This window comes from Solanum stenotomum, chromosome 2 (genome assembly GCF_019186545.1).
Source record: "Solanum stenotomum isolate F172 chromosome 2, ASM1918654v1, whole genome shotgun sequence".
Taxonomy (NCBI): Eukaryota; Viridiplantae; Streptophyta; class Magnoliopsida; order Solanales; family Solanaceae; genus Solanum; species Solanum stenotomum.
Genome location: NC_064283.1, coordinates 70,199,010 through 70,214,267, shown reverse-complemented (window position 1 = coordinate 70,214,267; position 15,258 = coordinate 70,199,010). Strand labels below are relative to the sequence as shown.

The 15,258-nt window shown below is 34.9% G+C and overlaps 1 long non-coding RNA gene and 2 pseudogenes across 1 annotated transcript in view; all 3 read right to left on the bottom strand.

Moving 5' to 3' along the window:
* The window catches only part of LOC125856372 (uncharacterized), an 8,064-nt gene extending 5,471 nt beyond the window's left edge, over positions 1 to 2,593 (bottom strand). The window contains exons 1-2 of the long non-coding RNA XR_007445517.1: positions 2,425 to 2,593; positions 1,171 to 1,246 (exon numbers count right to left, since the gene is read on the bottom strand). This is a non-coding gene — a long non-coding RNA (uncharacterized LOC125856372). The remainder of the gene's footprint in view (positions 1 to 1,170; positions 1,247 to 2,424) is intronic.
* The window catches only part of LOC125856257 (putative late blight resistance protein homolog R1A-3), a 41,498-nt pseudogene that overhangs the window by 9,547 nt on the left and 16,693 nt on the right, over positions 1 to 15,258 (bottom strand).
* On the bottom strand, positions 12,274 to 13,554 carry LOC125856367 (uncharacterized; annotated as a pseudogene).

Below are 15,258 nucleotides of genomic sequence, written 5' to 3'. Positions count from 1 at the left end.
TATATATATATATTATATTTATTTCTACTATATAATAAAAGGGGTTTTATTATGATATTATATAATAGTAGAATATATATTATATAAACTCCCTTTTATTATATAGTAGAAATTACAATTACAAAATTAACCCTTTTAAAATGTCTTTAAGATATTTTAAGTTGTTAATTATTATTATTTATAATACTTTTTTGGTAATTTTAAAATGATATATGTTATTTTTTCTGTCCCAATATATGTGACCCGGATAGAATTTTGAGAGTGAACCTATTTTATTATATATCCTTTAAATATGAAATATTTTAAGTCATTTGTAAATGATTTACTATATTATATTATTATATATTATATAAACTCCTTTATATAATAAGAGAATAAATATATATTATATAATAGAAAAAATGATTTATTATATTATATATTATATAGGGAGTTTATGATTGGACATTACAATGTCCAATCATAAACTCCCTCTTATATAATAAGAGAATATATACACATAGTAATCATTAGTTTGTTATTTTATGGGATTTTATCAGCTCAAGTATATTATCTAACCCCTTAGACAATATTAACATATCATATGATGTTATCATTGTTTTAATTTGTTACTATGATTATTGAATGTTGTTTAAAGATTTTAGCATAAGTAATTTTTTTAAAAAAATAATCTTAATACGTCATAGGGGCCAAACATGCAACACACATTCTCAAAATAATTGTTACAAAATTATGTAAAACTAATAATTGCTAGAAAAATAAGAATAATTTATAGGGATATAAGGGTCTGAAAAATATCTCAACTTTGGTTGGATTTGCTGTTGCGATACTAAACTTTCCTGAGGACCTATTACCTCTCTAGACTATTTAATACCGTATTTTAAACATATATATTTGCCCACGTGGACATAAAAAATAATGCAAAATTATAAATAGTAATGTGTCACGTGGGCACATATATACCTTTAAAATACAATATTAAATAGTTCAGGAGGTAAAAAATACGGTATTAAATAGTCTAGGAAGGTAATAGGTCCTTATGAAAGTTTAGTATCGCAACAACAAATCCGACCAAAGTTGAGGTATTTTTCAGACCCTTATCCCTAATTTATATGTAAAACTTAATTACTACTAATTTGGAGTACGTAAAATTTGTATTGATAGACATACCGATGGCTTTACTTCTTTTTCCATTGAATCTCCAACCTCGCACCAGCCTTCAATTTCTAAAGAATTGATTTTTCAACTTATGATCACATGCATATTTAATTAGGATAAAAATTAGAAGATAGTAATCACATGCACAAGTAAAGGGACATGCAAGAAGCAAGAGTTAAGAAGGTTAATTATTAAGTTTATAGGTTTTGACTTATAATTATACCTAGTAATTTACTGTTTTAAGTAAATACATGAATTGGTGAAAGTAACAAATAGCATGTCAAAATATATACTATTTTACGTTGATTAGATTTGATAAGGTACTCAGAGTGGCGCACAAGTACACGCACTAATAAATTTTCAAGAATTTGGACCATAACGTATACTCCATTTATTCCATATTAACTGAATTTGTGAGACAATGCACACATATTAAGCAAAACATTTAAGAACATAATTTAATTTAAATCATAATTTCCACTATTATCATTTGAGAAATCATAAATATAACTTTGTAAGTAGTGCAATTTATCTCCTAGAAAATATAAAACTCCAATAAATAAAAGGGTCAATATGGAAAAAAAATCAAACATCCTTTTTGAATTATGAACAATTCAATTATTCTAAACAATGAAAAAAATCTAAATTCTTTACTTAATATGAAATGGAGGAAGTACTAGAGAGACGAGATCTAAATTTACACAAACCATGAGTGTGTTTGGTATGAAAGAAATTATTTTCTGAAAATGTTTATTTTTTTTTAACTATTAGGTGGGTTTGTTATTTTATTTTTTATGTGTGTTTGATATATTTTCTAAATAGTTAAGTAATCGAACATGAAAACATTAAAAAAATATAAATACTTCCTCCTGAACATACACTATATTAAAGTGTTTCCAATATCATGATATATTAAAATCTTAATTGTAGTGCCAACCAAGATATATATCTATATAAACTACGGTCTTCTTCATATCATGATTAGTGACCTTAATCTTCCTTTACAAGCTTGGACCCTATATGGGTGTGGTTGGTACAAAGGATTTCGACTTTCGTACTTACTAAACATGAGAAAATTGAATGAAAAACAGTGTAAAAAGGGAAGGGAAGAGGGTTGGAGACTGATCTTAAATTATCAAATCATTCTATATATTCTATAATTATCAATTAAAAAGTATAAATCATTTTTCTAATTCTTATTATGTATGTTTCTTTCAAATAAAAAATACATGTAAAATGAAAACTAGAAAAAACATTATATTATACCTTTTTGTTTACTTCCTTCCAAGCTAATAATTCCTCTCAAATGGTAGTTTGCCTTGTTGCAGATTTACAACACTTATATTGAGAAAATTGAGTCAACAAAAGCAAGCAGCAAATGTTGAAGAACCTAATTCACTTATTGTTAGATCTGCAAATGTGAACTTTCAATTAGTTTATCAAAAGTCTAGACCTGAAATAGATTAGTTGAAGCCCCAATTGAGATGTTTAAGTGAATTATGCGAATAACTTTAAGTGGCTGTCGATGACTAAGCCAATTAGTTTTCTAGTTCTTGTTATGTATGTTTCATTCAAATCAAGTGAATAACAAAAATACATGTAAAATGAAAACTAGAAAAGCATTATATTATACCTTTTTCTTTATTTCCAAGCTAATATATAATTCCTCTCAAATGGTAGTTTGCCTTGTTGCAGATTTACAAGAAGCAAATGTTGAAGAACCTAATTCACTGATTGTTAGATCTGCAAATGTGAACTGTCAATTAGTTTATCAAAAGTTTAGATCTGAAATGGATTAGTTTAAGTTTACTATCAATTTGAATTATTAAAGCCAAGTCTTTCTATATAATTTCCGACAGCCCATTAAAATATTTGCTAGTGGATCATTGACGAAAAAAATACTCCCTCCGTCCTATTTTATGTGGCAACATTTGATCGAGCACATAATTTAAGAAATAAATGAACACTTTGAAATGTTTACCAAATTACCTTTTTAAAAAATAGTCATATTAAAAAGTAAACTCACTTTTCTCTCTCCTCAGAAATATATTGAAGTACTATCTTTAAGATTAAGTGGGACCAACAAAGATAAAAGAGAAATTATACCTTTAAATACTTACCATATAAGAAAATGTGACATTCTTTTTGAAACCGACAAAAAAGGAAATGGTGCCACATAAAATGGGACGGCGGGAGTAGGAGATTTCATTTTGTATTCTGTTTTAAATTTTATGACTATTAATTAAAATATTTTTATTTTTACATTTAAAAAATTTGAAAGGTTAATTTTTTTTAATTTCAATTTATAATTTATAAGTGATAATAAAGATATTTACAAGCTAGAAACGTTGAAACAAAATCTGAAGTATCAAGTCAGAAAAATGTTAAGGAAAAAAATGGCATGCTGATGTTACTTTATTATCTATATCTATCTATATCTATATTAACTTAAAGTTATGAGCTCCTTAATTATATTATACGGAAAGCAAACACATTTTTACATTAAAGGGTTGTGACTTTTCTTAAGAGCTGCAACTTTTCTAATAAAGTACAATAAACACATGTTCATACGATCCTTCGTTGACTATAAATAAAGAGGAAATTTCAAGAATAGAAAAGACTAGAAACATAATTAGAAAAAATAGTTATAATTTGTTTAATTATGATTCGTAGCTACATGTTAAAAGGGCAGAGAGACGATTGGGAGAGCTAGGAGAGAGGGAAGAGCAAGGAGAGAGGCAAGCGAGAGCGAAAGAGAGGGCAAAGAGAGGAGAGAGGCAAGTGAGAGCGAAAGGAGAGAAGCGAATTGTATTTGTATATCTGTTGGTTAATATATGCATGTATCAATGATTGTATTTGTATATCTACGGGAGAATTGTAAAGGAACATTTTGGCATTGATGACTGTTCTTCATCAGATTCAGGCCAAATGGGGCATATATTGATTCACAATTTGGCATTGAAACCTTCCAATTGAAAAACTAGAATCTTATATGAGAGATTACAAACGAAATAAGATTCATAACTAACAAAAAACAGGATAGAAAACACACAACACATTAAATTAAAATATGTCCAGAACCAGCAATGAAAAAAACCAGTAACAAGTTTGTTTATTGGAAGCAGTAATCAGATGAAGTGAGACTGCAAACGCATTCGTTGCGTTGTTTCTTTCTTCATTGTTGTTCTATCCCTGAGTCCTTTGGGCATTCTGCAAATTATATATAGTATGTCAAATTAAATGAAGTATATATGTATGAAGGGGTGAAGATGTAAGAATTAATTACCTCTTCTTCATCTTCTTCTTCATCTTCTATATGGACATGAAGTCTGTAATCTCCTGTGAAATCTATTATCTGTTTCTTAATCTCAATGGCTGAATCTACAAGCTCCGTAAGCTTGTGACAATGTTCTAATCTTAATTCCTCAAGCTTGGGAAAGGTTTCCATATCAACTTGCCATTCCGAATGATTGGCCATTCGCATAGAAAAAGTCTTAAGACTTTGATAGATGTCCTCACTTGCGTCCCACTTGTCCTCTACGAATTCACAGTCAATAAACTCCAGAATTTCAAGCTCAGGCAATGCCGCGATTAATGACAACAAATCAGGTCTCAGGAGAAAATCACACAACCGTAACTCTTTCAAGCTGTTAGGGAAGTAATATTCATTGGGTTGTCGGATTTTGTCTGTTAACTCGGGAGAGCCAACACTCATGTTCATTACAACGAGTGATTCAAGTTTATTAAGGACATCAAACTTGGGAAACCAATCACCGTTTGTAAGAGGATCTATCGGTTCCTTGATGCAGCAATGGAGGTGCTGAAGATTCGGGAACTTCTCCAGAACATCACTCATGGCTTCAGTATATGAGATATTAACTTGAGATAAGGTTGTCAAGTCTTCTAACTTTGGTTCATGCATAATATCGTCCGCATCCATTTCCTCTTCCTCTTCAAAGAAAGAACAAAAGTCAATTTTCACATGTTTCAGCTTTGACAGTTTGAATATTCTGGGCAGTAATACCATGGTGGAATATCCAGTTTGGATGAACAGAGTTTCCAGATTCTGGAGGTTCAACCACGACACTGGGATAGCTTTTACATCTCGAGTTCGAATCCTTAAGAACCTCAAATGAAATAGGGAGCCTATTTCTTCCGTTAAAGAATCGTTCAGCAAGATGTTATCCAGTTGCAACACTCTAACAAGTCCAAAGGGTCTTGTATGACAGATATAACTGGAGTCAAGATTCAAACCGCTAACTTTCAAAGATATGAGATGCTTACTACCAGCTGAACACTTTTTAGAATTGAACAAAACACAACTTTTGTGGAGTTGGCCGTCAGAATGAATGGTTAGACGACGGTGTAGGAAATCCGAAGCATGAAATCAAGCACCTGGATTCATTAACTTGAAAAACTTTGCCTTTTTAGATTTTTCTGAACAAAAATCGTGCACAACATCATGCACATAGCAAACCTTGAGCCTAACAGAAAAAGGCGTATATTTTTTGGGGGGGATTTGATCCACCATTATCAGGCTACTGGAAACTAAAGCATCCAAGTAACTTTGAGTTGCTTCCTCTAAACTACTCTTGGATCGAATATCATGATCCACAAACCCTTCGGCCATCCACAACTGCTTTAACTTAGAGACCGTAGTTCGTTTGTTCTTTTGAGATCTTGCGAAGTAAAGCAACAACGGCTTCAGGTGGCATGGTAAATGGTCATAACTTAATTGCATAACCTTCATGTAACAAACTCAATAATAACCAAGGGAACTTTTGTAGTATTGCAATCACAATTACAAGAAAATAGCAACTGGTAATGAAGAACAATTAAGAAGAAGAAGATAGAGATGAGATACAGAACAAGATAAAAGATGAGAGTAACAGACAACTTCTTCACAATTTGCATAACCCTTCTTTCCAACTCATTTGCCCTTTTTAACAAAGTGTAAATGGGCCTGGATCCCAAACAATCCTTTGTGAAGGCCTGGCCCGATTGCTTTTACTTGGCCCAATATCTATTTGTGTGATATCCTTGTTGGTATCCCTATTGGCTGGGGCTGGTTCATAACAATACTCCCGTCGTCAATAAGAACCTTGTCCTCAAGGTTCAAGTCAAGAGATCTCGCCAACAAAAACATTGGTAATCTAGGTGCAGTTACATTGACTTTAAGATGGACGAAGTGCATTTGATGGCAAACACCTGCAAGTCCTTTGTGAGAAAAATCAAGAGCTTCATACCAAGCTTTGTATATTGTGTCAACACAGTTTACTGCCTGTTGGACATGGTTGTGACAGGAAAAATCTTGTAGTTTCTCTAAATGTCTCCTAGGCCACAATATCCTTAGAATGGACATCATAATGAAGGCTGCTTTGATAACATCCCCGACATGATTTAGTTCAACAACTTTATAATTTGCAAGATGCGCACTCACACTCCAGCTTAGCATAGTAAGAACCATCTTGCAGCCCAGAATTTCCCCTCCATGACACATTGTTATGCCTAGGCATTTGTCATTATCCTCCCGCCGCTGCCCAGAAATCCATTTGTTTAAATGGACAATTTAGTTGAACTTCCCACAACATCACCATTAATAATCAACAAAAACAAACCAATGAGTTCTTCCAGCAAACCAATTATGGAAAAGTCCATGTAAACAAATCTTCACGGACCAGTGATGGGCAGAAATAGATAGTACTTCGTGCGCAACACTATGTCTTCCAAAAACTTTCATGGGGCCAGTGATGCCAATTGGGAGCACATTAAAATGAGCATCAAAGTTCTGAAGCCCTATAGTAGAACTAAGTAATGCAATATGATTCTTTCTAACAAGCACTAGGTAGCAACTCTCTGTTTTCCCGTCAAAACTAGTGCTGACATCGGGACGCAAAACTGATGTTTGCTTGAAGTTGTCCGCCAAAACGTCATAGTTTACATAATAATATTCCTCAACGACTAGTTCATATGCGATTGAAGGACATGTGAATGCAATGTAGTTATACATAACACATGACCCATTAGAGAAGTAGCAATGCACACACCATGTTTGTCCCGGATCCCACACTCTACTCATAGAGTTTGAATCTACATTTAAGAAAAACTTTCAAGGACAGCCCAACAATAATAATTCCTTTGCGTTCTCTATAAAATCTGTTAGAGCCATGAACTCGAAACATATTCCTAGATCCCATACACAAAGGTCCATTGCAATCACAGGCATGATTATAATAAATAAATTAGCAGCAGGAACCAATGGAAATTGGCTTGAAATATTTTGATCATTGAACGCCCTGGTGGATTTTCCATTTTCAGTGTCAGGGAGTATTTTAACAGAATGTATTGAACTTGTCGAGATTTTGAGATACAGATTTTCATTACCCACAAATTCCATGAACAAATCAAAAAGATACCAGTTTACGAAGGTCTCCGAATCAGTTTTGAATTTAGGAGAGCCACTAGCAAGAGAGTTAACATATGCATACCTCATTGACATATCTCGTTCGAGATGTTCATTTGGCCTAACAACTTCTGGACCATCAAAAGGAACTAGGAGTGATACTCGGGGTGCAATTGACCTTACCTCCTTTAATTTAATGTCGTGAGAACTTTCATCGAGCACTTGGATGGTTACTTCAGGTTGCAAACTGTCACTGCGGATGCTTGTGTCGGACACCTTTAAACCTACAAGGGCAGAGGGCTCTTCATCATGGAAACTAGCATTAGGATCATGGATGGTGGGGAACGGTGTTGTATATGAGATTTCAGCAAACTCTGGAACCTTGGTCACGACAGAAGGTTCATGTACCAAAGAATCTACCGTATCAGACAATTTATCAAACACATGGTCTTCTTTCGAGGTTTGAGTTTCATAGGCAGACCTAAATGCAAATGACGTCTGAAAATTTCTTGGAACAGTTGTCCGCACCACTGGATATACTTTGGTTTGGTGGCTAAAATGTTGAATAAATTTCTCCTTGAAATGCATCCAATCGAAAAACTGCTTGTTGCGAAACAACCAATTGAACCATGTTAGAGCTTCACCCTCAAGGTAGAAGGAAGGAAGAGGTAGCCAATACTCCTCAGCAAAGCCAAGGAAGGCGAAGTACCTCTCCGCTCGATAAAGCCAGCCCTCTGGATTGCCGGTGCCACTGAATCGATCCAATATCACCACTTCCATTAGAGTACATCAATGAAAGNACCATGTTAGAGCTTCACCCTCAAGGTAGAAGGAAGGAAGAGGTAGCCAATACTCCTCAGCAAAGCCAAGGAAGGCGAAGTACCTCTCCGCTCGATAAAGCCAACCCTCTGGATTGCCGGTGCCACTGAATCGATCCAATATCACCATTTCCATTAGAGTACATCAATGAAAGCACCAATGTAACAAACCCAATAACAAGACCACTCAATTCAAATCCAAACAATCAACAAGTCTAGTTCACTAAATCGTAATTGAAATTACAAAGGAATTTAAGAACTAAATAGAATTGGAAGGACACAAGTACAAGAAAGGGATGGGAAGAAGAACCCATAGAAAGGGGATGAGAGGACTTGATATTTTCTCAACAATTTGCATAATCCTTCTTTCCAACTCATTTGCCCTTTTTAACAAAGTGTAAATGGGCCTGGATCCCAAACAATCCTTTGTAAAGGCCTGGCCCGATTGCTTTTACTTGGCCCAATATCTATTTGTGTGAAATCCTTGTTGGTATCCCTATTGGGCTGGGACTGATTCATAACAGAGAATATGTGTGGAAGTAGAGAAGAATGTTAAAGAGTGAATGAAGAAGTATATATATGTGGAACCTGTAACGGTCACATTTTGTGTGTTGAATGTGTTAATGTGTAAAATAATTAATTTGTAAGTATTTTATAATGTGTGACCATTTGCTCAAATGCCAAGAAGTTGGACTCTTATATTTGCTCCCATCATTTGTAACTTAGATTTCTGTGCTATAATTACTGATTAGCAGTAAAAAGTAACACTATTTTAAATGAGAAAAAAGAGACTTTAGTAGGGCTTTTGCTTTTGATGGGACAGCCGGATAATTTTGTTTATCAAGACTTAGATGTAGAAAAATTAGCAAATAATATTTGGAATAAGTTTTTGATAAAATTACCCTATGTGTTTGACCCAAGTTTTCTCAAGACTATTTGACTATTTTAAAAAAATATTATTTACACCCATAAATTTTAAAATCTATTAGAAACATCCATAAATTTGTATTATCTATTTATAGTGAATATATTCTGATAAAAATAACCTTATAACATACTCCCTCTGTTTTAAAAAGAATGACCTCCTTTTCATTTTAATTTGTTTCAAAAAGAATGATCTCTTTCTTTTTTGATAATATTTTAATTTCACTTTTCCATGTGGCATGTTTAAGACAACAAGATTAATGGGTAATTTCGTACATTTGACATAACTTTAATTTAAGACCACAAGATGTAAAAATCTTCTTTATTTTCTTAAACTCTATGCCAAGTCAAATTAGACCACTCTTTCTGAAACGGAGAGGCCGAGTGTTGTCCCTCGACGGAGCTTGATCGGCAAATTTTACCATGATATGTTAAAAAATAAAAGTCTACTATAATTCCATGAGACATCAACCACCTCCCACCATCAATAGGTACTAAGTAATTCTATCCACCATGACTAGGACAGATAGGAACAATCACCTAGTATTTTTTGTGTCCGCTAAGTTTTAAACCTGAGACCTTAGGGTTCTCAACCACTTCATTGACCACTAGGCCACCCCATTCGGTGCCATATATTCTACACAATTATGTACACTCTTCCTGATTTCTGTTACTCCCCAGAGGCCAGAAGCACTTGATTTCTCCCAAATGCCTAGATGCATGATCTATTTAAATCTTCTCAATGCACATGCATCATTGGCCATCATAAAACTAGAACCAACTTAGAACTCCTTGAGTGACTAAAGGAAAGAAGTAAATCTCTACAATATCTTCTGATAAAGTAATATCTCCTAAATTTTCTACTAGATTTGCAATGCAAAACGTTTCCTACCAACGAGCTCAACTCGTATAACCCAAAAACTAAACAATTATGAGTAAAGGGAAGCCTCAAGCAAAGCTTTCTTCCTGCTTGTTATTGAGAATTTCCGCAACTAACATGTACTTACTTTCCATGACCTGTACAACATGATTTAAAGGTAGCAGACTATTCAGGCTTGCCGTCGCCACTTCTCAAAACCCATGCTAATTTTTCTGAATGACAGTTCCTTCATAACCTGCAGAAGCATAGAAAATTGTTTACCATTCAGGAAGTCTTCTATAATATATCAGGAATTAGACAAAAGCAATGAAGCTTCTGCACAAATTTCAGAAAAACCATTGCAATATGACCGACGACAAAATTTCACACTGGAGTTCTTTCATAATACAAAATTCCAGGCAACTTACCAAACTATAGATCCAATAATAAAAAGATGGCGAAAGGAAATAAAAGTTCTTGAAACTCCATGGAAAATGAAAAAGGAAATTCTTTTCAACTAGCAGGAAAAAACCCTTTGTTTTTGTTTCAACAGGAAAATGCTTCCAATCTGCATGACCCTTCTTCTAAGTGGCATTCCTAAAGCAAACCAACTGTGCCCACCAATCTATAGTTATCAAATAAGCAACACCTTTATTGACATCCCCTTTTCTTGCAACTCTGTCCAACGCTTCTTTACCATGCAACTTATCAGTTCATATGTACATTCTGGTGATTGAAAACACTAAAAGTGTAGACCTACAATTACTAAGAGAAGGTGGCTCAAAGACCTACAATCAGTAGGAGTCAATGTAGACTTGGGTAAGATAGAGCACAACTAGTTGTACTACGGTTTCGTGATGTTGCCACACAACATTAGGTTTTAAGTACGGAAAAGTGTGAGATGTAGAGAAACGCTATTTTTAAGGACCCCCAAAACATGCCCTCAAAGACAAATTACTTGCAAGTATTTAAATAAACCGAAGTAGGTGTATTTCATTGATTGTGTAACAAACCCGATTTCCAATACAAACACTGATAATTATAGTTATCTCTGAATACAAATTACAGTGGATAATACACACACCAAAGTAATAACACACTAATTACGGATAGCTTATCATAGAAGAAGGTAACTAGAAGGGGGTGAGATACTAGACCATAGAGAGGAGAGGAGAGGATCAGAAAGTCAAAGCTTCACATAATTTTTGCATAACCCTTCTTTCTAATCCCTAGACCTTTTTAACAATAGCTAATTGGGCCTAGATCCCAAATAAAACTCTCCAACATTTTACTCGGCCCAATAATATCAACTGAATCAGTCTTATTTACCACGTCTAGCCCATATAGCCTTATAGAGTTATCTTGATTCACAACAATACTCCCGTCCCGCAAAAGAACCTTGTCCTCAAGGTTCATGTCAATAAACTTCATCCGATAACCTGGAGTACTATAAATTTTTTTGGGCTGTTACCGGTGAAAACCTTAACGAACAGTATCAAGATTTGGTTGGCAGCTTGGAGGATTCCAGAATTGACTTCATCAGTCTTGCTTACCTTCTGATCATTGATAACTTTGCACAAGATTACGTGACAAAGATATATAATAATTTCATATATGTGCAAATGAGTAAGGCACCCGATGATATCACTCAAACTTCCATATAAAATTCTTTCAACCTTAGAAACATTATTACTGGCAGCAACACGAGGAACATTTGACATATTAACAAAAAATATATGAATCTGCACCAGACTTGATCGACCAAGCCTACAATGATCACATAATATGCATCTGCATCACCTAAGCGTATCAACTCTGGAGTTGCATGAAAGGCATTTTGAATGGCAGAAATGATGCCTCCCAGTGGATATTTCTCAGAATTTGAGGGTGCATACCTGGCTTCAAATAGAAATCCAGATGTGTTATATTTAAAAGAAACTTTCAAAGTCATCAGAAAGTACTCATACCCATCATGGACAACTGAATAAGAATATGTCCCCTTTTTTTTTTTTTTCCACTCATGAGCCCAAAATGATCTTTTTCCACGATTTGAGGTTGCCCTGCAACTAAAAGAAGGCCAGTACTTCTTTTTTGACAAAGGTAACAGTAGGCCAGTACTTCTTCAAAAGCCTCTTATCAAAACATGTTAGAACCAGGAACTCAAAACTAATTCCGGGATCCCATACACAGAAATTTGATGCCATTCTCTGAATAGGGACAACAAAGGTAGTCGCACCAAGGTTGAATTGAAATTGAGTTAGAAAACATTGGATCAATAAAAGTATTAGCAATACGACAAGTTGATGTCTTAAGGATTTCGTTGAACTCGTCCACAACTATGGTGGAACATCCCTTGCAATGGCTATATAAATTCATTGAAAAAGAAATTTGTGGTACACTCACCACCAGTAGAACACCTTCATCACATTCTTCTCCCTCAAAACATTTTCCACACTCCGCATTGGGTACCACTTCGTCCGCAGAAATTTCACCTTCCAAGGTCTCAATTTCATGAATTTGTTGTTCATTAGAGCCGGGATCAGGATAAAATGCATTAACATACCTCTCCGATAGTTTACTTTGGGGATGTTCATTGAATAATTGAACTGCGATACTTTCAATATTTGTACCTGCTTCACTTGCCATTTCAATTGGAGTGTCTGATTGTGTCTCAACGAATACTGTGGGGCAGCAACTAGTTAACCTTTAGTCGAACACCTTGTGCACATCAGTTTTGGTTGGGTATTCAGATTGCTCGCCATAGTTCTGCCAGTGATTGGGCAAGCGGCCTTTCATTGATTTGAGATTTCGTTTACGGAAGCGAATCAACACTTTCGCAGTAAAGTGTTCCCAATCTACCAATTGTTTGTTCTGGAAAAGCCATTGGTACCACGTCATAGCTGCTCCGTCAAGATAGGACGAGGCGAAAAACAACTTATGGTTTTCTCCAATTTCATAGAAGTCGAAGTAGCGTTCAGCCTGAGAAATCCATAGCTCTGGATTCTCACCACAAAATCGTTGAAATTCCATTGGACTAGGTTTATTTGTTGTAATCAACTACTGTAACATTGAACGAATTTCTGCGAGTTCCTTCGACCACGATTCTTCATTTGTTCGAGATATTTGGTCCTCCATTGAAGACCTCTGGATGAAAGCACCAATATAACAAACCCGATTTCCAATACAAACACTGAGAATTATAGTTATCTCTGAATACAAATTACAGCGGATAATACACACACCAAAGTAATAACACACTAATTACGGATAGCTTATCATAGAAGAAGGTAACTAGAAGGGGATGAGATACTAGACCATAGAGAGGAGAGGAGAGGATCAGAAAGCCAAAGCTTCACATAATTTTTGCATAACCCTTCTTTCTAATCCCTAGACCTTTTTAACAATAGCTAATTGGGCCTAGATCCCAAATAAAACTCTCCAACATTTTACTCGGCCCAATAATATCAACTGAATCAGTCTTATTTACCACGTCTAGCCCATATAGCCTTGCAGAGTTATCTTGATTCACAACATCTTGACTAATTCAAAATTGAAATCACTACATCAACTACAATAATGTCAAAAGAAGATATTCCTTAACTCTCATTACAAGAAAAGAACTACTCACCTTTAGAAACTCAACATTGGTAATATCCCTATTCAGTTGCAACTTGGCAGCTTCAGTTACAGATGCTTTCTTTAGCTTGGCACTCGGTCCTTCAGCCAGAAAAAGATCAATTACAACTTTCCTGAGAACCAACATTATGTATTAGTCATAGGCCTAGGGTGTTCATCAAGCAGTTTTACTTATAATAGCAATGGTTACTAACCTCAATGTGTCATACTGTGGATTATCTGGCGACGACTTCAAAACATAGACACCATGGATGTTTACAGCAACCTGATTAATCACTGCCTGTATCTCCTCTTGAGGTGCATCAAAAACATCAACGGATGCAGTTATAGCGTTCCTTGGAGCTCCCTTTGGAGGATATGACTTAGAAACTCCAAGTTTTCGCAGACCTTGGCGTATTTGTTGGAAACTGACAAAAAGTAAACAGAGGATTCTCAATCTGTTAGGGGTCACAAATTTAGATGGAGAAAATCATGCTAATAAACAAGTCATGCGCATTTTCTCTTGAAGAACAAAAATGCTCTGTTCCTTCTAAATCGTAGTGGACAATTTGGACCTAAATACTCGCACAACTCACCTCAACTAACAAGTCAACATAAACAGGACTTTGAGGGACAATGGATCAACACTGCTCAAACGTATAAAAATATTTGAAAGCAAAGAAATGTGTCCTATAACTAGACCATCTCATCCTTCTAGAAAACTGGTCATACATGGGATGAAACAATCAAATAGAGGAAGGGTGAAATCAGGAAGAATTGTGTTAAGAGGTAAATGACTTACAGGGCAGATTAAAAAACCACCTATTTACACATTCCATAAGATCCAAAGGATAATATCAAAAGCCATTAAAAAGGTGATGTTATTACTTATTAGTGAGACAAGATTAGGGAGACAACAGGTGACAGAAGTTGGAGGGAGCAAAAGCAATTTTAGAAAGCCCAGACATGATCGCCAATTTTAGAGCAATCAAACCAAGGTCAATAAACCACCTCATTGACCCAGGTTTCTGCAAGAAATCATTCAGCCATGCGAATTTATCACAATTTGGAGAAGTGCTCCAAACCTATTTACCAACTCGGTCTTCATCAAATAGAGTGCTCTATTCTCTCCTTTGCAAAAAGTATAACCAACTCCAACTTCATAAATTCCAAAAAAGTGAAAATTATTTGAAATCCATGGCCAGACACCTACTTACTCTCAGACTCTAACAATTTGTGTGACTAAGATGAATACCCAAAATCACTGTTCACTGGATATTAAACAACAAAAGCAGAAATTTAATAAGTCATTTTCAGCGATCTCACCTGCAAACCATATAAGTTCTAAAAACTTCTTGAAGCGCCTTTGGCAAAGCTTCTCGAATTACTTCGGACATAGATGTTCTCAAAAGTGAGCTAGAAGTGGGCTTATCACCACTTGGCAATGCAGGAATGTCGGCATTAGGGTTTAAAGGATTCTT